A 25,164-nucleotide genomic window follows, 5' to 3' on the forward strand; every position below is an offset into this window, starting at 1 on the left:
CCAGCCGCTAACTTCTCCACCTGACTTGTCAAAGTCTGCAATGGATCCACAGTGGTTGACTGAACACTCTGGGCCAAACTCCCTTTGTTCTTAGTGGGACCCCCTGTAGATGAATCTCGAGCTATTTCTTGAAAGCCTGGCATTTCTGGGAAAATGACGTCATCACTCCTGGTAGACCCCACCATTTTAATAGAGGCTTCTTTGAAATCAAGGAAAGTGCTTCGTGGCATTTGCATTCGCAGCAGGCGTAACTGTGCTCTAGTGCTCTCCCTTCGAGACCCCTCAACAAATTGATTAACTAGGGTCTCATCAATGTTTCGCACCTCAGTGGCATCCACAGCTTGGATTCGACGTAGCGCTTCTTGAAGGCTCAGCGCAAAGCTGCGGAGGGATTCCCCAAACTGCTGTTTTCGGGCATAAAATTTAATCTTTAATTCTGACACAGTACGGATATCGAAGGTATCAGCCAATCTTTGTAGAATTTGGTCAATATTTAGCTTTTCTTCTCTTGGCCAGGAAGTAACCTCTCTTAAGGCGGACCCTTTTAGTTGTCCAATTAATATTTCAACTTGCTGACGATCCGTCAAAGGATATAATCGGAACATGCTCCTCATTTTATTTTTAAACTCTCTTAGAGAATTACCTTCTGACTCATGATCTTGTTCATCTCCTGTATATGTTGGGAGCCACGGGGCTCCGAAATAATATGGCATTGTTATAGGGTTTAATTGTGCCATTGCCGGACTTTGTTGAGATGAATCTCCTGCTGAATGTTCTTGTGACATCTTGACTTTATTTCGGGTCTCGTATCCTGTCCTTGGGACGCCAATTTATGTAACACCCCTACTTGACTTATTTCTATGGTGATATGTACTGAATGACTCACCGATACGGCAAGGATGGAATCAGTCCAATATAACTCTTTAGATGACTCTTTTGCTGATGGGTTTAACCGTGAGTTCCGCAACCCCCCACACAAGATATCAGTCAATTGGTGCCGAACAGTGTTACTATTTATTGCAATAACAAGGTCAAGTGAGATTATGCAAAAGATTAACACCAAAAGCTTACGGTGTACATTTCATACATTAATATACATATAACAATTTGCTCACTACAGTAAAAGGACACAGGTCCACAAAAGTTTTATTTAACTGGAAACAGGAGCCTCCTTGGCCGCTCCCCTGCAAAGTAAGCTGGTTATCTCAATGCACTAGACAGTTAATATCTCACATGCATAAATGTATACGTTATGCAAACCAACAATAACAATGTGTTTTATCAATGTTTAAAACTTATACTCTAGAACTAGCTGATCAGCTAACAGTACCGGTGGTGCACATTTGCTACTGAGAGGATCCTAAAGTCCTCCAAAGGGAATTTTTACTGAAGAGCCTGATGAGCCTGCATTGTATGATCCTGGTCCTGCGCTGTCAATTGTAACAGAGGGTTCTGAATTGTCTAATAACTCAGTATATAAAAGTTTCAGAGTAATTAAATGAGTCCCTGCTGGCTTTCAGTTACTGCCTTTTATAATCCAGGGAGCAGAGGTTAAGGCTAGTACTGCCCGTAGAAGAAGGCTGCTTTTAACTTATAAGTCGCTTGTTATGATGATTAAAACATTCTTGGCTACATTATAAGTAAGTAAGCTGCTGTCACCTTTTTACGACTGTAGAGAGTAGACTTCGTGCATGCAGATAGTTTTTTTTGGTACTTGTGTTATCCTTATCCTATCCTTCACGTTTAGTAGCCTGTCAGGGGCATGCCACTATTAGTCTCTGTATATTATAACACTGTAGGGGGAGGTCTCAATCGCCCTGCTTTATAGAGGGAGCTCTGACTCCTACTCTAAAGTTATAGTTCTGACTCCTGCTCTTAAGTTATAGTTCTGACTCATGCTTTTAAGTTCCCCTATTGTCTGCTGCCGCTACCATTAAAGATGACAGACGTAGAGGTAATAATGTGTGGGGTGATGTTAGGTCCCTTCACTTCTGTAGGTAGCTGAGGATTAAGTTTGCAGAGTTGACAGCAGGGTGATATCAGTGTAAGGGTGGTGCTTACTGTATCTGCAGACCTCTCCGGCAGTGCTCAGCTGATGATGGGAGTCACTTCTCCACAGAGGGATGGCCCCCGCTCGTCCGCTCCGCCTTCCACGGATCCCGCCTCCGGATCTCGTCACTGATAACAGCCCTCCTCCTTCTCCGAGTCTCACCGGACCTTCCAGCTACAAGAGAGGAGATGAGGTCTGTCCTGGTCGCCTCCGCGATCGGAGTCATCTGCACCCGCCGGCCAGCCGCCAACGGGGAAAGGTACGTGCGCAGGTCCAGCTTCCCCGCGATCACCTCAGGACTGACTCGCGGTCAGTCAGGCAGCCCTTTTTTATTGTGTCCCATCCGGGGCTTCTGCACGCACCGGCTTTCCTCCCGCCGAAGTCGCGTGCCACAGCTGACAATGCCACCAGCAGCCAACCACTCTTCCCCTGCCATACAGGGCTCTCCCTTACAGTTCCATGGGAGAGTCCTGCCTCGTGCTCTCCCCTAACAGTCACAGTATAAGTCAAAGAGGAGGCACCATCACTCCTGGTGAAATAGGGCACATCACTTCCGCGGCAAATAATGCAGACTAATGACAGCCAGGGCACAGGCATTAAATATACACATTGTAAAACATCACTGACGAAAGGTATCATCTATCATGGCCTTCACTTTAATTAATACAGGGTTATCTTACACCAGGGATCCTATAAGGCGGTGTTCCCACAGTTTGGGGGTACCACACATCCCACCCTTAGTTCTGTAATTATCTCACTATTTCATGCTTTTCCTCTTGTAATGTATGTTTGAACCTTTTTATGCCTTGTCTGTCTATACCACTGTGATTGTGCCTGTGTACAGACGCTATGTGGCACCATACGACTGTAATAAATAATAATCGGAACAGTAGTAGATAAAACTCTGATGATGCAACGTTGAGGAGGTCACATGACAGCTGCTGGCGGAGTCTCCAAAGTCCAAACCCTGGATAAAGTCACTGCAGAAGGTAAGTGTGAGAGGGGCTGCTGTGATCTCAGCAAAGGGGAAAAGCTGAATAATTATGTTGCAATATAAACGACACTTTGCAAGGAATGATAGAACCACACAGGCTGTGAGGACTCCATAACGCATTAGATTATTCATGTATTTCTCACTCTATGGGTGTATACGCCTCTCTCCCTCTTCCAGGCTTGGCATTCCAGAACTCTGACTCACTGTGGCTGGTACATGATCTCTTTATACAAAATCTTTATTTTCCTGTCTTATTAGCAACGATCTTATTTATACCTAAAAGAATAAATAGCTTTCGCTGCCACAGCTGCTGTATAACCGGCAGGATCATAGCAATCGGAGTATTGCTACTGCCCTATCTATAACAACATAAAGAGACATTACACAAGGAGAATATTCCCATTTACTTTCTAAGTGATCTGCCCTCTCCCAGAGTCCCAGTGTTTTCATCTGAGAAACTGGGAGATGTGCCAGTAATGTTACAGCTATTACCCAGGCGAGGACACGATACAAAATACTGCTCTAATACACTCACTCTACAGTATATCCACTAACTCAATGGAGAATTAGGGGCATAGTCACTAATTATCGTGTTTTAGACCCGATAATTATCATTTTCATCGCCTCTATTTGCGAGGAAAAAGAAAGCTTAGACCACCTGGATGTTATATCAATCACAACCAGGGAGAGGGGCTCTGTCCCTGCGATGTGTAAGAAGTGGAATGATCGCCATCATATTACTTCCTCTTTGGGAACCGGGGCTGTTCTGCGTTTGCGCTGTCTGCAGACCACGCTGTGCAGCGCCCTTTGCTGGGGAAGGTTCTGGAGAAACCATCTCCCTGTAATTTATGTGAAGTGTTGCTCCAGGACTACAGTGACTACCGCCATGTTTAGATTGGTAAATCTGACAGCTTCGCGGCCCCCATAGACACCTATAGCGGTAGCGGCTACTGTCGGCTCCTTCATACACTGTGGGCAGGGCTACCATCGGGGAACTTCCGGGACCCTAGTCCCGGGCCCGGACACTCAGAGATCAGGTAGTGTAACACGTTTTCGCATGTGCGATAAATCCATAGGCAAAAAACAGGCGAAAAAGTTTCACCATCCAGAGGCAGGAAAAAAATTCTGCAAAGTCCCTAACTTGGCCTAAATTAGTGGGGACTTGGGGCCTTATTCATTCCTGCTCGCTAGGATGCGTTTGCACGCAGCCAGCCGATTATTTGCATTCTGCGCATGCGTACGGATCGCAATGTGCGTTCACGAACCAGTGCCATCTTTATCTCATATCTATCTATCTATCTCATATCTATCTATCTATCTATCTATCTATCTATCTCATATCTATCTATCTATCTCATATCTATCTATCTATCTCATATCTATCTATCTATCTATCTCATATCTATCTATCTATCTTCTATCTATCTATCTATCTATCTATCTATCTATCTCAAATCTATCTCATATCTATCTATCTATCTATCTATCTATCTATCTTATATCTATCTATCTATCTATCTATCTATCTATCTATCTCATAACTATCTATCTCATATCTATCTATCTATCTATCTATCTTATATCTATCTATCCATCTATCCATCTATCTCATATCTATCTATCTATCTATCTATCTATCTCATATCTATCTATCTATCTCATATCTATCTATCTACCTTATATCTATCTATCTCATATCTATCTATCTATCTTATATCTATCTATCTATCTCATATCTATCTATCTTATATCTATCTATCTATCTATCTATCTCATATCTATCTATCTGTTTTATATCTATCTATCTATCTCATATCTATCTCATATCTATCTATCTATCTATCTATCTATCTCATATCTATCTATCTATCTCATATCTATCTATCTATAGATCTCATATCTATCTATCTAACTATCTCATATCTATCTATCTTTCTATCTATCTATCTATCTCATATCTATCTCATATCTATCTATCTATCTATCTATCTCATATCTATCTATCTTATATCTATCTATCTATCTATCTATCTCATATCTATATATCTATCTTATATCTATCTATCTATCTATCTCATATCTATCTATCTATCTATCTATCTCATATCTATCTATCTATATCATATCTATCTATCTATCTATCTATCTCATATCTATCTCATATCTATCTATTTTATATCTATCTATCTATCTCATATCTATCTATCTATCTTATATCTATATATCTATCTATCTCATATCTATCTATCTAGCTCATATCTATCTATCTATCTATCTTATATCTATCTATCTATCTCATATCTATCTATCTATATTCTATCTATCTATCTATCTATCTATCTCATATCTATCTCATATCTATCTATCTCATATCTATCTATCTCTTATCTATCTATCTATCTCATATTTATCTATCTATCTCATATCTATCTCATATCTATCTATCGCATATCTATCTATCTATCTATCTCATATCTATCTATCTCATATCTATCTATCTATCTATCTATCTCATATCTATCCATCTATCTATCTCATATCTATCTATCTCATATCTCTCTATCTCATCTCATATCTATCTATTTCATATCTATCTATCTATATATCTAACTCATATCTATCTATCTCATATCTATCTATTTATCTATCTCATATCTATCTATCTATCTCATATCTATCTCATATCTATCTATCTTTCTATCTATCTCATATCTATCTATCTCATATCTATCTATCTATCTATCTATCTCATATCTATCCATCTATCTATCTCATATCTATCTATCTATCTATCTATCTATCTCATATCTCTATCTCATCTCATATCTATCTATTTCATATCTATCTATCTATCTATCTCATATCTATCTATTTATCTATCTCATATCTATCTATCTATCTATCTCATATCTATCTATCTATCTATCTATCTCATATCTATCTATCTCATATCTATCTATCTATCTCATATCTATCCATCTATCTATCTCATATCTATCTATCTATCTCATATCTATCTATCTCATATCTCTCTATCTCATCTCATATCTATCTATTTCATATCTATCTATATATCTAACTCATATCTATCTATCTCATATCTATCTATTTATCTATCTCATATCTATCTATCTATCTATCTATCTCATATCTATCTACCTATTATCTATCTATCTCATATCTATCTATCTATCTCTTATCTATCTAATATCTATCTCATCTCATATCTATCTAATATCTATCTATCTCATATCTATCTATCTCATATCTATCTATCTATCTCATATCTATCTACCTATTATCTATCTATCTCATATCTATCTATCTATCTATCTATCTATCTATCTCTTATCTATCTAATATCTATCTATCTCATCTCATATCTATCTAATATCTATCTATCTCATATCTATCTATCTATCTATCTCATATCTATCTATCTATCTATCTTCTATCTATCTATCTATCTCATATCTATCTCATATCTATCTATCTATCTATCTATCTATCTATCTATCTCTATCTATCTATCTCATATCTATCTATCTATCTCATATCTATCTGTCTCTATCTCATATCTATCTACCTAATATCTATCTATCTATCTATCTATCTCTTATCTATCTAATATCTATCTATCTCATATCTATCTATCTCATATCTATCTATCTCTCTTATATCTATCTATCTATCTCATATCTATCTATTTATCTATCTCATATCTATCTATCTATCTTATATCTATCTATCTATCTCATATCTATCTATCTATCTATCTATCTCATATATATCTATCTATCTCATATCTATCTATCTATCTCATATCTATCTCATATCTATCTATCTTTCTATCTATCTCATATCTATCTATCTCATATCTATCTATCTATCTATCTCATATCTATCCATCTATCTATCTCATATCTATCTATCTATCTATCTCATATCTATCTATCTATCTATCTATCTATCTCATATCTCTATCTCATCTCATATCTATCTATTTCATATCTATCTATCTATCTATCTATCTCATATCTATCTATTTATCTATCTCATATCTATCTATCTATCTATCTCATATCTATCTATCTGTCTATCTATCTCATATCTATCTTATATCTATCTATCTATCTGTCTATCTATCTATCTATCTCATATCTATCTCATATCTATCTATCTATCTCATATCTATCTATCTACCTTATATCTATCTATCTCATATCTATCTATCTATCTTATATCTATCTATCTATCTATCTATCTATCTCATATCTATCTATCTTATATCTATCTATCTATCTATCTATCTCATATCTATCTATCTGTTTTATATCTATCTATCTATCTCATATCTATCTCATATCTATCTATCTATCTCATGTCTATCTATCTATCTCATATCTATCTATCTATATATCTCATATCTATCTATCTATCTAACTATCTCATATCTATCTATCTTTCTATCTATCTATCTATCTATCTATCTCATATCTATCTCATATCTATCTATCTATCTATCTCATATCTATCTATCTTATATCTATCTATATCTATCTATCTCATATCTATATATCTATCTTATATCTATCTATCTATCTATCTATCTATCTCATATCTATCTATCTATCTATCTATCTCATATCTATCTATCTATATCATATCTATCTATCTATCTCATATCTATCTCATATCTATCTATTTTATATCTATCTATCTATCTATCTCATATCTATCTATCTATCTATCTATCTTATATCTATCTATCTATCTATCTCATATCTATCTATCTAGCTCATATCTATCTATTTATCTTATATCTATCTATCTATCTATCTCATATCTATCTATCTAGCTCATATCTATCTATCTATCTTATATCTATCTATCTATCTCATATCTATCTATCTATATTCTATCTATCTATCTATCTCATATCTATCTCATATCTATCTATCTCATATCTATCAATCTATCTCTTATCTATCTATCTATCTATCTCATATCTATCTATCTATCTCATATCTATCTCATATCTATCTATCGCATATCTATCTATCTATCTATCTATCTATCTCATATCTATCTATCTCATATCTATCTATCTATCTATCTCATATCTATCCATCTATCTATCTCATATCTATCTATCTATCTATCTCATATCTATCTATCTATCTATCTCATATCTCTCTATCTCATCTCATATCTATCTATTTCATATCTATCTATCTATATATATATCTAACTCATATCTATCTATCTCATATCTATCTATTTATCTATCTATCTCATATCTATCTATCTATCTATCTATCTCATATCTATCTATCTCATATCTATCTATCTATCCATCTATCTCTTATCTATCTAATATCTATCTCATCTCATATCTATCTAATATCTATCTATCTCATATCTATCTATCTCATATCTATCTATCTATCTCATATCTATCTACCTATTATCTATCTATCTCATATCTATCTATCTATCTATCTCTTATCTATCTAATATCTATCTATCTCATCTCATATCTATCTAATATCTATCTATCTCATATCTATCTATCTCATATCTATCTATCTATCTATCTATCTATCTCATATCTATCTATCTATCTTCTATCTATCTATCTCATATCTATCTCATATCTATCTATCTATCTCTATCTATCTATCTCATATCTATCTATCTATCTCATATCTATCTGTCTCTATCTCATATCTATCTACCTAATATCTATCTATCTATCTCTTATCTATCTAATATCTATCTATCTCATATCTATCTATCTCTCTTATATCTATCTATCTATCTATCTCATATCTATCTATTTATCTATCTCATATCTATCTATCTATCTTATATCTATCTATCTATCTCATATCTATCTCATATCTATCTATCTATCTCATATCTATCTATCTATCTCATATCTATCTATCTATCTCATATCTATCTCATATCTATCTATCTTTCTATCTATCTCATATCTATCTATCTCATATCTATCTATCTATCTATCTATCTCATATCTATCCATCTATCTATCTCATATCTATCTATCTATCTCATATCAATCTATCTATCTATCTATCTATCTATCTCATATCTCTCTATCTCATCTCATATCTATCTATTTCATATCTATCTATCTATCTATCTATCTCATATCTATCTATTTATCTATCTCATATCTATCTATCTATCTCATATCTATCTATCTATCTATCTATCTCATATCTATCTTATATCTATCTATCTATCTGTCTCATATCTATCTATCTATCTATCTCATATCTATCTATCTCATATCTATCTCATATCTATCTATCTATCTATCTATCTCATATCTATCTATCTATATGTCTCATATCTATCTATCTATCTATCTATCTATCTCATATCTATCTATCTCATATCTATCTCATATCTATCTATCTATCTATCTATCTCATATCTATCTATCTATCTATCTCATATATATCTATCTATCTATCTATCTATCTCATATCTATCCATCTATCTATCTCATATCTATCTATCTCATATCTATCTATCTCATATCTCTCTATCTCATCTCATATCTATCTATTTCATAGCTATCTATCTCTCTATCTATCTATATATCTATCTCATATCTATCTATTTATCTATCTCATATCTATCTATCTCATATCTATCTACCTATTATCTATCTATCTCATATCTATCTATCTATCTCATATCTATCTATCTTATATCTATCTATCTATCTATCTATCTCATATCTATCTCATATCTATCTATCTATCTCATATCTATCTCATATCTATCTATCTATCTATCTATCTCATATCTATCTCATATCTATCTCATCTATCTATCTATCTATCTCATGTCTATCTATCTATCTATCTATCTATCTATCTAACTCATATCTATCCATCTATCTCATATCTATCTATCTATCTATCTCATATTTCTCTATCTCATCTCATATCTATTTCATATCGATCTATCTATCTATCTATCTATCTATCTATCTAACTCATATCTATCTATCTCATATCTATTTATCTATCTCATATCTATCTATCTATCTATCTATCTATCTCATATCTATCTATCTATCTCATATATATCTACCTAATATCTATCTATCTCATATCTATCTATCTATCTATCTATCTCTTATCTATCTAATATCTATCTATCTCATCTCATATCTATCTAATATCTATCTATCTCATTTCTATCTATCTATCTCATATCTATCTATCTTATATCTATCTATCTATCTATCTATCTCATATCTATCTCATATCTATCTCATATCTATCTCATCTATCTATCTATCTATCTCATATCTATCTATCTCATATCTATCTATCTATCCATCTATCTCATATCTATCCATCTATCTCATATCTATCTATCTATCTCATATTTCTCTATCTCATCTCATATCTATTTCATATCTATCTGTCTATCTATCTATCTATCTATCTATCTAACTCATATCTATCTATCTCATATCTATCTATTTATCTATCTCATATCTATCTATCTATCTCATATCTATCTATCTATATCATATATATCTACCTAATATCTATCTATCTCATATCTATCTATCTATCTATCTATCGCTTATCTATCTAATATCTATCTCATCTCATATCTATCTAATATCTATCTATCTCATATCTATCTATCTCATATCTATCTGTCTTATATCTATCTATCTATCTATCTATCTATCTATCTATCTCATATCTATCTCATATCTATGTATCTATCTCATATCTATCTATCTCATATCTATCTATCTATCTCATATCTATCTATCTATCTATCTCATATCTATCTACCTAATATCTATCTATCTATCTCTTATCTATCTAATATCTATCTATCTCATATCTATCTATGTCATATCTATCTTTCTAATATCTATCTATCTCATATCTATCTATCTGTCTATCTCATATCTATCTATCTACATATACATGTATATCTGTCTACATACATATACATACTGTTATGATTTGCGGTTAGCAGATCATCTTGGTGGCAGTTCCCAGTCATAGTTGTTACTGGGATACCGCATCATGTCCTGTCCTTGTTCTGGCTTTTTGCAGGAAGCTGGAAATCCTGTCTTGTCTATGTTTAAATAATAGCCTGTCATTCCTGTCTGTGTGCTTTGTATCATGTGCTCACTAAATATTAGCTGTCTGGGTGCAGAGCTCAGGTGCACACATGCCTTTGATTAGGAAGCGCTCTCTCCAGGAATTGGTTCTGATTGGACCCTGCTTCCTTTAAGTTTCAGCCAGCCCTGCACTCCATGGCAGTTATATTGTCTGACGTCCGGAGAGTGTTTGTTCTCGGAAGTCTGATTCTTTGCCAGTCTTACCTTGTTCCACAGTTCCTCTATGCTGAGTTATTCTTCCAGTGTCCTGCACCTGTGTGCCTGTTTAGTATTAGCCTGTGAAATATACCCTGCTGCTGCCTGTGGGAATTTCATACCAGAGTCCAGCCAAGCCGTGTCAGTCTGCTTCCTGCCTGTGTTTCTGTCATGCCTGAGTTCACCTATCTGCCATATTACTCCAGACACACCTTAACCTGCATTTCATCTCGGCTCTCAAGCCGCATCTCGGCTGTCACAGCCGCACCAAGGTCCGCAAGTCCGCATCATAGCCTGCATTTCATCGCGGCTGTCATAACCACACCACGGTCTGCAAGGCCGCATCGTTAAGGTTCCACTTGGACCCCGCCCTCAGGCCGCACCTTAAACTTTGTTACTTCAGCCACTAGTCCTTGCCTGCATTCTGTCTGTCTCTTGTTTGTCTAGTTCTTGTATGTATCTTGCCTGTCCAGTCCTTGTTTGTTTTTCTGTCAGTCTTGTCATAGTTCATTCTTGTCTAGTCTTGTCTAGTCTTGTCTGTTATCCTTCAGTATCACAGTCCTGGTCGTTCCTGCTGTGCTGCCTGCTTAGTTTGTCCTCTCGCTTCTTGCCTGACTACCCAGCTGCACCATTGTCCCTAGACATCCCTGAGACCTATCACCTTCCGCTGCTAGAGTATCCTGTCACTCACATCTGTTCCTGTAGTTATTACCTGCAACTTCACTCCAGCTAGTACCAGTACAGGAAGCACTGCCACTCCTCAGCCATGTTTCTAGTCAGCAGTCCTGCGGACTCTCGTTGGTTGTGTAAGCCTCTACTGCTGGAGGCGTAAATCCAGGCGTCCACCTAAGTACCGGTGTGTAAATATATCACTAAGGAAACAGCGGGTGGCTGTTATTGGTAGAAGATCCTCTCCCTGGCTTTAGAGGTCTTACACAACCATACAACCATGCGAGAACCGTAACACATACATATAAAACAAACAATATACAAAGGAGCATATATAGTCATACAACACAAATTACACAGAAGTACAGAGAGATAACGGGTTGCCTTGGACAAGTTGGATAGTTTTACAATTTGGATTGAGGACCTCATTCAGAGGCGGTCGTTAGTTGCAAGCGGTCGCACTGAATCAGGGCGGCCGCTTGCATCCTGAACGGCCGCCTCCTTGTCGATCGCTAAGCTGTAGGTTACCACCCACAGCTTAATGACTGACCAGGTTGATGAGAGTGATCACCATCGCGACCATCGGGGCTTACGACCAGACCCTAAGGTTGGGTCTGGGCACTCGTAAGCCCCAGGGAGCTTTCTGCTCTGATGGAGCAGGAAGCTCCCCACTGACATCACTGATGATGTCAGTGCGGCTGCCCACAAAACGGTAGGCGTTCGTTAAGGAACGCCTCCATTTTGGAAACCACCCCCCGGTCCGCCTACCAACATCGACAGACGCCCCTTTGGTAACGAGCTCCGGAGCGACAGGGTTTCTCTGTCGCTCCGGGGCTTGCGTACGTGCAGTGCGGCCGCTGTGCATGTGCAGGACTAACCATCGAGTTGGTTACGAGCGCATTGGCGCTTGCGACCAACTCTGAATAAGGTCCTGAGTCCCCAGATATGACAAATTGGCATTTTATCCACAGTGTAACATTATATACTGTATCATTATATACACATTTTCTCTGGGATCTCAATATGAAAGGGAGAGTACTGTCGGGGAGTAAATGTCCACTTTGTGTGAACCATGTCCCTGATTCACAGTTGAACGCTATTCTGTTTTACACAATTGAGCGATTATCGGTGATCTGTGCATGGGCCACTGCCGCATTATGCACGCGCTGCGAATTGATTGAGATTGCGCTCTCACTATGAGGATTCACTTGCAATTGATTGACAGGAAGAGATCGTTTTGTGGGTGGTTATGGGGAGTTCTGGACAAAAAAGTGGGTGTGTCGGGGCCGTCTCCTGGGCATGTACTAGCCCAGCGTCTACGATCGCGCACGCAGAAAACAAAGCTCCAGCGTCTCAGTTATGGTAACCATTCTGAGTGATCATAGACTCACTGGAAAAGCCGATGTTTTCAGGATCTGCGTACAATGCTGCGTTTGTGTGCGCAGTTGCAAACAGATGCGAGGGCAACGGGGGCGTCTCAGTACAAATTCTGCCAGCTGATGCATTAGCATATTTCAGCTACTGTGATCCATGTGAGAGTATGCAGTTGTGTATGCATTACCGTTCATCTCTGACTTAAGCCCTATAGTCTAAAACTTTCCCCTGATACCTCACATGGACAGAAGCCCCCCCCCATCATTACATCTGACATAAGCCTCCACACGTTTCCATTTACAAAGGACATTACATTTTATTCTTCAGGGTCCATAGGAATCCACAGGGATACCATGGGAAAATGTGGTTGGAGTGATCCAGGCACCAAACAGTTAAGCTTTCAGCTCCCAGGATGCCTCAGGTCCTCCTCCACATATATACCACCCCTGGCAACAGGGATTCAGTTTTGAGTTTGGTGCAGCAGGATTCAGACGCACCGTTATTACAGGCGGACTGCTTCATGCAGATCCAAGCTTTGTATTTTGTTTTATTTTTACTTTAGAGCAAGCAGCGCCAGGCGTCCTAAAGGTGCTGCTGCTCCATCTACTCCCACTGGCGCCGCAATATCAGTAACCGGACTGGTGATTTCGGCGGGCACCAGCGGAGCTTGGCTAGCGGCGATGCTGGGACCCAGGAATGCAGCCGGAAGCATGGGGATGCAGGTAAGGTGGTTCCCCACTCGCGGGGAGCCACGTGGAAGTCTGTACCTCCGGTGGTTGAAGACCTGCCGGAGGTTGCTGTAGTGGGATGACTGCTGCAACTGCTCCCCCATTAGACCTCCGTGGCAAGTCAGTCTGGCGTCGGGGACAGTGGTGGCGGCCATGTTATAAGGCCAGCGCACCCGGGTAGGAACAGGAAACTGAGGCCCTGATTCAGAGCCGGACGCTCTTTGTGAGCACTCGCTCTGAATCAGGGCGTTTGTTTTTTTTAACCCCCCGCCTCCGGCCACTCGCTAAGCTGTGGGTGATCACCCACAGCTTTAGCGGGCGGCCAGGTGATGGTTGCGATGGTCTCGTCTGCCGCAAGCCCCAGTGAGCTTCCGGCTCTAATAGAGCCGGAAGCTCACTGGGCCTCCCACAAACGGCAGGTGTTCCTCAGGAACGCCTCCGTTTGTCCAGCCACCCCCCCACCCCGCCTACAAAATGGGGCGAGATGTCGGTCAACATCGACAGCCACCCCGTTTGTAGAGAGCCCCGGAGCGAGAGGCCCTGAGGCCCCAGTGCTGGTTTGGCGGGCTTATCCCCTCAGGACTTTACACAGGATGGTTTGTGTGCTGTTTGTTATAAAGAACTACCTCACCAGTCCAGTCTACCAGCCCCTATACAGGAGCCATCTGGGGTGTCCTCCTTGTTTCAGGCATTGCCCTTGGGTCTTCACCAAAATAATGGCAGTTATGACGACATAAGGGAATCGGAATACTCCCATACCTGGATGACCTTATGATATTGGCACAGTCTCCAGCTATGCTACAACACTATCTCCAACTGACCATTGCCTGTCTACAGACGCACGGCTGGATCATCAATTGGAAGAAATCCTCTCTTTCTCCAATACAGCGGATGGTACATCTGGGGGCACTTCTAGATTCTCAAGCACAAAGACAAGATTTCAGCCCTATTATTGCGAGTACATAAATTGCTACACAAGCGAAGGGTATCCATTCTATTAGCGATGCAGGTCCTGGGGTCAATGGTATCCACCTTCTACATGGTGGAATATGTTCAGTCCCACTCCAGGCCCCTGCAACAATTAATTCTCTCCCGGTGGAATGGGCAGGGCATCCTTCTCACTCCGGAGGTTCGGATCTCTCTCTCGTGGTGGCTACAATAGGCTCATTTGGACAAGGGTTGCACATTCTGGATTTCAAATTGGGTGCTCCTCACCACGTACACCAGTCTTCAAGGATGGGGGGCTGTGACAGGTCTTCATACCTTTCAAGGAAGATGGACAAATCAGGAAAGTCACCTGCCCATATACATCCTGGAGCTTCGCGCAATGTACATAGCGCTTATCCTGGCACAGGACCTACTCCAAGGCAGGCTGGTCCAGATCGATTCTGACAATGCGACCATAGTAGCCTATCTCAATCATCAGGGAGGCACGCAAAGTCATGCAGCCATGAGGGAAGTGACAAACATTCTGATCTGGGCAGAACGTCATCTTCCAGCTATCTCAGCAATTTTCATCCCGGGAGTCCTCAACTGGGAAGCGGGCTTCCTAAGTCATCAGGACATACACACCAGAGTGTGGGCTCTCCACCCGGGGGGGTTTCAACTCCAAATGGGGCCTACCAGAGTAAGACCATGGCCTCATGTCACAACCACAAGGTACCAAGGTACAGGTCCAGGACCAGAGACCCCTCAGCCGCCTTTGTGGACGCGCTGCCAATGAGGTGCGACTTCAATCTGAACAGAACCTTTTTCCTCCGATTTCCCTCCTCCCAAGGTTTCTCAGGAAATTCAAGCAGGAAGGCCGCACAGTAATACTAGTAGCTCCTGCTTGGCCCAGGCGCCATTGGTTCACCGACATACAGAATCTATCCATAGACACTTTGTTTCCTCTTCCTCTATGGCCGGATCTGCGAAGACACTTTTTCTCCTCGTTATCTCTTCTGCATGCAGAGTCTCTGATTTGGCAGTGCTCTCTTGTCGCTCCCCCATTTGTCCTCCGTACACGGGCGGGTTACCTTCCTAAGGTAGTGTCCCATTTTCATGTCAATTAAGAGATTGTGGTTCCAGCTTTTCAGTCCAGACGTTTCTGTAGGTGAAGCTTCCCTGGATGTGGTTTGTGCTCTATGAATTTATGTGGATCGTACAAACTCTTTTAGAAAATCAGATGCTTTTTTTGTGTTATATGGTTTTCACAAACGAGGCTGGCCAGCTAATAAACAAACTCTGGCTCGATGCTTGCGTATGACTATCTTGCAGGCTTACACGCAGGCTGATTTCTCTGTTCCAAACACGATGACAGCACATTCTACCTGTGGGACCATCATGGGTGTTTCATCGTGGTGCCTCTGCCGAGCAACTGTGCAAGGCAGCCATGTGGTCTTCTGACCGCAGTTTTCTTGGGTTTTACACCTTTGACACTTTTGCCTCTCAGGATACTTCCTTTGGGCAGCGGGTTCTCCTTTCTGCTCAGGAGCATCCCCACCCTTAGGGGAGCTGCTTTAGGACATCCCCATGGTATCCTGGTATTTCTGAAGAAGAAAATAAGAGTTATGGTAGACTTACCTTTGTTAACCTGGAAGAAAAAGAGTTAACAAAGGTAAGTCTACCATAACTTTTATTTTTATGGCATTAATAAGCTTAACTCAGGATGAGACGTGATTACTGTAGTTTCCAGTGGATCATGCAGGAGGGGTTTCTGAGTACCCAGACACACCTCCTGACTAACCAATTTTTTTTTTCAAAGATGGAGACAGCCGGGTCGGGTAAGTATACATACCCTCCCCCCTCTGTCCCCTAACCCTCCCTTCTTCTAGCCTAACCCTAACCCTCCCAACCCTGCACCCTAACCTTCCCCGTTAGCGCCTAAACCTAACCCTCCCCCCTCAGTGCCTAATCCACACCCCCCCAGTGGTGCCTAACCTTACCTCCCCAAAACCTAATGCTAACCCGCTATGTAACCTAAACCTAACCCTCCCTCACCACCCCACCCCACCCCCACCCGTGCGGCTAACAGCTAAGGGTGCCCCGGAATTACCTCGTTTAGGCAGACGCCCTTCTGTGTTCCGGCGTCGGGATTAAGATAGGTGTCGGTATTTCGACACCTATCTTAGCTACCTTGTCGGGCTTCCCCCGTCGGTATTAAGACCTCTCGTAACTACATCCCATTGTGGGCTGCTAGCCACTTGCGGTGAGCCGCTTCCTCCTCAGCCCTTGCTTTATATAAGTATTGTATGTTATGTGTTCAATTCCCACCACGGCCCTAACTGTGTGGAGTTTGTATATTCTCCCTGTGCTTGCGTGGGTTTCCTCCGAGTACTCCGGTTTCCTCCCACACTCCAAAACTATACTGGTAGGTTAATTGGCTCCCAACAAAAATTAACCCTAGTGTGTATGTGTGTGTGCATGTGGTAGGGAAAATAGAGTGTAAGCTCCACTGGGGCAGGGACTGATGTGAATGGCCAAATATGCTCTGTAAGTGCTGCGGAATATGTGTGCACTATATAAATAACTGGTAATAAATAATAAATAAATAATGTGTGTGTATGTGCATGCCATATTTGTGTGTATGCTACAGTATGTGTGTATGTATGCTATGTGTGTGTTTACTGTATGCTATGTGTGTGTGTGTGTGTGTGTATATATATATATATATATTAGGGGTGTGCACCGGCCACTTTTCGTGTTTTGTGTTTTGGTTTTGGATCTGGATCTTTCTTCGTGTTTTGGATCTGGATTGGTTTTGCCAAAACCACCCTTCCGTGTTTTGGGTTCTGGGTTTTGTGTTTTGGATCTGTATTTTTTTTTAAAAAAGCATAAAAACAGCTAAAATCACAGAATTTGTAGGTTTTTCTGCTCCTATGCTATTATTAACCTCAATAACCTTAATTTCCACTCATTTCCAGTCTATTCTGAACACCTCACACCTCACAATAGTGTTTTTATGTCCAAAACGTTGCACCGAGGTAGCTGGATGACTATGCTAAGCGACACGAGTGGGCGGCACAAACACGTGACCCATCTAGGCGTGAAACTGCAGTGGCAGACAGGATGGCAGTTTGAAAAACTAGGCCCCAAACTGTACATAATGCAAAGAAAAAAAAGAGGTGCAAGATGGAATTGTCCTTGGGCCCTCCCACCCACCCTTATGTTGTATAAACAGGACATGCACACTTTAACAAACCAATCATTTCAGCGCCAGGGTCTGCCACACAACTGTGGCTGAAATGATTGGTTCGTTTGGGCCCCCACAAAACAAGCTGGCAATTAATGTGTCCCTGCACAAACTGGCTCTATGGAGGCAAGATGTCATTCTCATCCTCCTCATCCACCGATTCCTCACCCTCTTCAGTGTGTACATCCTCATCCTCACAAAGTATTAACTCGTCCCCACTTGAATCCACCACCACAGGTCCCTCTGTACCTTCTGGAGGCTGGTCTCCCTGGAAGAGCTGATAATTCATTTTGATGAACATCATCTTCTCCACATTCTGTGGAAGCAACCTCCTACGCCTTTCGCTGACAAGGTTCCCGGCTGCACTAAACACTCTTTCGGAGTACACACTGGAGGGGGGGCAACTCAGGTAAAATAGAGCCAGTTTGTACAGGGGCCTCCAAATTGCCTCTTTTTCCTGCCAGTACAGGTATGGACTGTCTGCCATGCCTACTTGGATGCTGTCACCGATGTAATCCTCCACCATTCTGTCAATGGTGACAGTATCATATGCAGTGACAGTAGACATGTCAGAAATTGTTGCCAGGTCCTTCAGTCCGGACCAGATGTCCAAACTTGGTCCTGCCTGCCCTGCATCACCGCCAGCGGGTTGCTTAGGATACCTAAGTTTTTTCCTGGCAGCCCCAGTTGCAGGAGAAAATGAAGGAGCCGTTGACGTGTCACGTTCCACTTCAGCTGACAGTGTGTTCACCAGCAGGTCTTTGCACCTCTGCAGGCTTGTGTCGGCCGGAAAGAGAGACACCACATAGGCTTTAAACCTAGGATCGAGCACGGTGGCCAAAACGTAGTGGTCTGATTTCAACAGATTGACCACCCTGGAATCCTGGCAAAGCGAATGAAGGGCTTCATCCACAAGTCCCACATGCCGAGCGGAATCGCTCCGTCTTAGCTCCTCCTTCACTTTCTCCAGCTGCTTCTGCAAAAGCCTGATGAGGGGAATGACCTGACTCAAGCTGGCAGTGTCTGAACTGACTTCACGTGTGGCAAGTTCGAAGGGCTGGAGAACCTTGCACAACACGGAAATCATTCTCCACTGCGCTTGAGTCAGGTGCATACCCCCTCCTTTGCCTATGTCATAGGTGGATGTATAGGCTTGTATGGCCTTTTGCTGCTCCTCCATCCTCTGAAGCATATAGAGGGTTGAGTTCCACCGCGTCACAACCTCTTGCTTCAGGTGATGGCGGGGCAGGTTCAAGAGTGTTTGCTGGCGCTCCAGTCTTCGGCACGCAGTCGCTGAATGGCGAAAGTGGCCAGAAATTTTTCAGGCCACCCAAAGCGTCTCCTGCACGCCCCTGTCGCTTTTCAGAAAATTCTGCACCACCAAGTTTATTGTGTGAGCAAAACATGGGACGTGCTGGAATTTGCCCAGATGTAATGCCCGCACAATATTGGTGGCGTTGTCAGATATCACAAATCCCCAGGAGAGTCTAAGTGGGGTAAGCCACTGGGCGATGATTTCCCTCAGTTTCTCTAAGAGGTTGTCGGCGGTGTGCCTCTTACTGAAACCGGTGATACACAGCGTAGCCTGCCTTGTAACGAGCTGGCATTTCTGAGATGCTGCTACTGGTGACGCTGCTGCTGTTGCTGCGTAAGGTGATACATCTACCCAGTGGGCTGTCACAGTCATATAGTCCTTAGTCTGCCCTGTTCCACTTGTCCACATGTCCGTGGTTAAGTGGACATTGTGTACAACGGCATTTTTCAGGACACTGAGGACACTTTTTCTGACATTTCTGTACAGTCTCGGTATCGCCTGCCTAGTGAAGTGGAATCTAGACGGGATTTGGAACCGGGGACACACTACCTCCATCAATTGTCTAAATCCCACTGCACTAATGGCGGATACCGGACGCACGTCTAACACCAACATAGCAGTCAAGGCCTCAGTTATACGTTTTGCTTCAGGATGACTGCTGTCGTACTTCATCCTCCTCGCTAAGGACTGTTGGAGGGTCAATTGTTTAGTAAAAGTAGTGGTGTTCCTACTTCCTCTCTGGGATGATGAACGACTCCCAGCAGCAGCAACAGCAGCAGCGGCAGCAGTAGGCGTAGCAATGCAGGATCCTCCAGAGGAATCCCGGATAGGAGAGTCAGTCATGCCAGTGACATGGCCTGCAGGACTACTTCCGATCCTGACTAAGGAGGAAATTGACGAGGAGGGAGTTGACGGTGTGGTTTGCTGGCGCTTGGATACAACAGGACAACGGGATTTAGGTGTCCCTGGACTGCTTACGGTCTTAGCCAAAGTTTCTGAACTTGACAGTAACTTTTTATGAACGCGCTGCAGGTGCCGTATAAGGGAGGATGTTCCTAGGTGGTTGACGTCCCTACCCCTACTTATTTCACCTTTACATATGGTACATATGGCAAGACAGTTGTTGTCCGGATTTGGATAGAAATATTGCCAGACCAAAGAGGTGGAATGTTTGGTCTTCTGCCCAGGCATGACCGTGATGGGCTTTTTCATCCCACGGACAACAACTGTCTCCCCCGGAGCCTGATTTAAACAAACCACATCACCATCAGAATCCTCCTCGCCAACTTCCTCCTCAGCGCCAGCTACACCAGTATCCTCATCCTGTTGTACATTAAACAGTGACATCTTCAATTTGCATATCAGCAAGTGGACTGTGGGTGCTCCTTTCAGCACTTGCAGGGGGTGTGAAAATGGTGGAAAGAGCCACCTCTTCCCGTCCAGTGCTGGGAAGGTCAGGCATCGCAACCACCACCACACTTGGACTCTCCTTGGGGATTTGTGATATCTTCTTAGAAAGCACAGTTCTTCGCTGTGCTTTTGCCAGCTTAACTCTTTTGATTTTTTTAGTGGGAGGAGGGCTTCCATCGTCATGTGAAGCTGAACCACTAGTCATGAACATACTAGGGATCGACCTTAGCCGTTCCTTGCCACTCCGTGTCGTAAATGGCATATTGGCAAGTTTACGTTTCTCTTCAGCTGATTTAAATGTCTTTTTCAAGGTCATTTTCCTGAACTTTGCCATTTGGGATTGTATGTGCCCTCTACTATGACATTGGGCATCGGCCTTGGCAGACGACGTTGATGGCATGTTATCGTCTATGTCATGACTAGTGGCAGCAGCTTCAGCACTAGGAGGAAGTGGTTCTTGATCTTTCTCTATTTTATTTTTATCGGAGAAAGTTTGGTCCTCCATTTATGTTATATCGATTTGATATATACGTGCGGCTAAACACAGAAAATAATTTTTTTTTTGGTTTGGACTGGAGTGTACTTTGTGGGTTACAGCACCCTTTAACGGTCAAGCCAGCCGGCCCTTTACTTATGACACAGGCGCACGCTTGGCACTACTTTGTTGATGCACGTGCGGCTACTGCGCACACAATTCACAAACACAGAAAATAATTTTTTTTTTGGTTTGGACTGGAGTGTACTTTCGGGGGTTACAGCACCCTTAACGGTCAAGCCAGCCGGCCCTTTACTTATGACACAGGCGCACGCTTGGCACTACTTTGTTGATGCACGTGCGGCTACTGCGCACACAATTCACAAACACAGAAAATAATTTTTTTTTTGGTTTGGACTAGAGTGTACTTTCGGGGGTTACAGCACCCTTAACGGTCAAGCCAGCCGGCCCTTTACTTATGACACAGGCGCACGCTTGGCACTACTTTGTTGATGCACGTGCGGCTACTGCGCACACAATTCACAAACACAGAAAATAATTTTTTTTTTGGTTTGGACTGGAGTGTACTTTCGGGGGTTACAGCACCCTTAACGGTCAAGCCAGCCGGCCCTTTACTTATGACACAGGCGCACGCTTGGCACTACTTTGTTGATGCACGTGCGGCTACTGCGCACACAATTCACAAACACAGAAAATAATTTTTTTTTTGGTTTGGACTGGAGTGTACTTTCGGGGGTTACAGCACCCTTAACGGTCAAGCCAGCCGGCCCTTTACTTATGACACAGGCGCACGCTTGGCACTACTTTGTTGATGCACGTGCGGCTACTGCGCACACAATTCACAAACACAGAAAATAATTTTTTTGGGGGTTTGGACTGGAGTGTACTTTCGGGGGTTACAGCACCCTTAACGGTCAAGCCAGCCGGCCCTTTACTTATGACACAGGCGCACGCTTGGCACTACTTTGTTGATGCACGTGCGGCTACTGCGCACACAATTCACAAACACAGAAAATAATTTTTTTTTTGGTTTGGACTGGAGTGTACTTTCGGGGGTTACAGCACCCTTAACGGTCAAGCCAGCCGGCCCTTTACTTATGACACAGGCGCACGCTTGGCACTACTTTGTTGATGCACGTGCGGCTACTGCGCACACAATTCACAAACACAGAAAATATATTATTTTTTTAGCACTTGGGGGGAGCACCCCTGATGGACAGAGCACCCCTTGGACAACACTACAGCACCCCTTTAGGTCTGGGACACTGCACAGGACTTTGGAGTGGACACAGCCCCTATGAAGAACTGACTGCACAACACAGTCCAGCCAGCCCCTATGGACTTTGAAGTAGTGGACACAGCCCCTATTAACAACAGCAGCACAGCACAACACAGCCAGCCCCTATGGACTTTGAAGTAGTGGACAACAGCAGCACTACACTACACTACACTACACTACACTACACAGCCCTAACTCCCACCCTCCCTCTTCACTGTCCACAGCCGAGTGAGAAAATGGCGCCGACGCGGGTACCTTATATAGGATCCAAAACCCGCGAGACTCGGAAGGCGGGATGATGACGTTTTGCCTCGATTTCAGATCCGAGTCAGGCGGGAAAAGTCGAGCCTGACTCGGATCGGACTCGGATCGGGGGGGCTCGGGGGGGTTCGGATTTCTGAAATCCGAACCCCCCCGAGCCCCCCCGATCCGAGTCCGATCCGAGTCAGGCTCGACTTTTCCCGCCTGACTCGGATTCTGAAATCGAGGCAAAACGTCATCTTCCCGCCTTCCGAGTCTCGCGGGTTTTGGATCCTATATAAGGTACCCACGTCGGCGCCATTTTCTCACTCGGCTGTGGACAGTGAAGAGGGAGGGTGGGAGTTAGGGCTGTGTAGTGTAGTGTAGTGTAGTGCTGCTGTTGTCCACTACTTCAAAGTCCATAGGGGCTGGCTGTGTTGTGCTGTGCTGCTGTTGTTAATAGGGGCTGTGTCCACTACTTCAAAGTCCATAGGGGCTGGCTGGACTGTGTTGTGCAGTCAGTTCTCCATAGGGGCTGTGTCCACTCCAAAGTCCTGTGCAGTGTCCCAGTCCTAAAGAGGTGCTGTAGTGTTGTCCAGGGGGTGCTCTGTCCATCAGGGGTGCTCCCCCCAAGTGCTAAAAATATAATATATTTTCTGTGTTTGTGAATTGTGTGCGCAGTAGCCGCACGTGCATCAACAAAGTAGTGCCAAGCGTGCGCCTGTGTCATAAGTAAAGGGCCGGCTGGCTTGACCGTTAAAGGGTGCTGTAACCCCCGAAAGTACACTCCAGTCCAAACCAAAAAAAAAAATATTTTCTGTGTTTGTGAATTGTGTGCGCAGTAGCCGCACGTGCATCAACAAAGTAGTGCCAAGCGTGCGCCTGTGTCATAAGTAAAGGGCCGGCTGGCTTGACCGTTAAGGGTGCTGTAACCCCCGAAAGTACACTCCAGTCCAAACCCAAAAAAAAATTATTTTCTGTGTTTGTGAATTGTGTGCGCAGTAGCCGCACGTGCATCAACAAAGTAGTGCCAAGCGTGCGCCTGTGTCATAAGTAAAGGGCCGGCTGGCTTGACCGTTAAGGGTGCTGTAACCCCCGAAAGTACACTCCAGTCCAAACCAAAAAAAAAATTATTTTCTGTGTTTGTGAATTGTGTGCGCAGTAGCCGCATGTGCATCAACAAAGTAGTGCCAAGCGTGCACCTGTGTCATAAGTAAAGGGCCAGCTGGCTTGACCGTTAAAGGGTGCTGTAACCCCCAAAGTACACTCCAGTCCAAACCAAAAAAAAATTTATTTTCTGTGTTTGTGAATTGTGTGCGCAGTAGCCGCACGTGCATCAACAAAGTAGTGCCAAGCGTGCGCCTGTGTCATAAGTAAAGGGCCGGCTGGCTTGACCGTTAAAGGGTGCTGTAACCCCCGAAAGTACACTCCAGTCCAAACCAAAAAAAAAATTATTTTCTGTGTTTGTGAATTGTGTGCGCAGTAGCCGCACGTGCATCAACAAAGTAGTGCCAAGCTTGCGCCTGTGTCATAAGTAAAGGGCCGGCTGGCTTGACCGTTAAAGGGTGCTGTAACCCCCAAAGTACACTCCAGTCCAAATTGAAAAAAAATTATTTTCTGTGTTTGTGAATTGTGTGCGCAGTAGCCGCACGTGCATCAACAAAGTAGTGCCAAGTGTGCGCCTGTGTCATAAGTAAAGGGCCGGCTGGCTTGACCGTTAAAGGGTGCTGTAACCCCCGAAAGTACACTCCAGTCCAAACCAAAAAAAAAATTATTTTCTGTGTTTGTGAATTGTGTGCGCAGTAGCCGCACGTGCATCAACAAAGTAGTGCCAAGCGTGCGCCTGTGTCATAAGTAAAGGGCCGGCTGGCTTGACCGTTAAAGGGTTCTGTAACCCCCAAAGTACACTCCAAACCAAAAAAATATATATTTTCTGTGTTTGTGACTTGTGTGCACTGTGGCTGCACGTGCATCAACAAAGGAGCAGCGCCAAGCGTGCGCCTGTGTCCCATAAGTAAAGAGCCGGTTGGCTCATTTCTTAAA

At 42.4% G+C, this 25,164-nt stretch overlaps 1 protein-coding gene across 1 annotated transcript in view; it reads left to right on the forward strand.

The window, feature by feature from the left end:
* The first annotated feature begins 2,972 nt into the window (after window positions 1-2,972).
* LOC148506359 (arylamine N-acetyltransferase, pineal gland isozyme NAT-3-like) overlaps window positions 2,973-25,164 on the forward strand; it is a 29,850-nt gene continuing 7,658 nt past the window's right edge. Inside the window, exon 1 of the mRNA XM_088446904.1 lies at window positions 2,973-3,039. The gene's annotated coding sequence lies outside the window, so the exon portion shown is untranslated. The remainder of the gene's footprint in view (window positions 3,040-25,164) is intronic.

This window comes from Taudactylus pleione, unplaced genomic scaffold (assembly GCF_031769625.1).
Source record: "Taudactylus pleione unplaced genomic scaffold, aTauple2 ptg000407l, whole genome shotgun sequence".
NCBI lineage: Eukaryota > Metazoa > Chordata > Amphibia > Anura > Myobatrachidae > Taudactylus > Taudactylus pleione.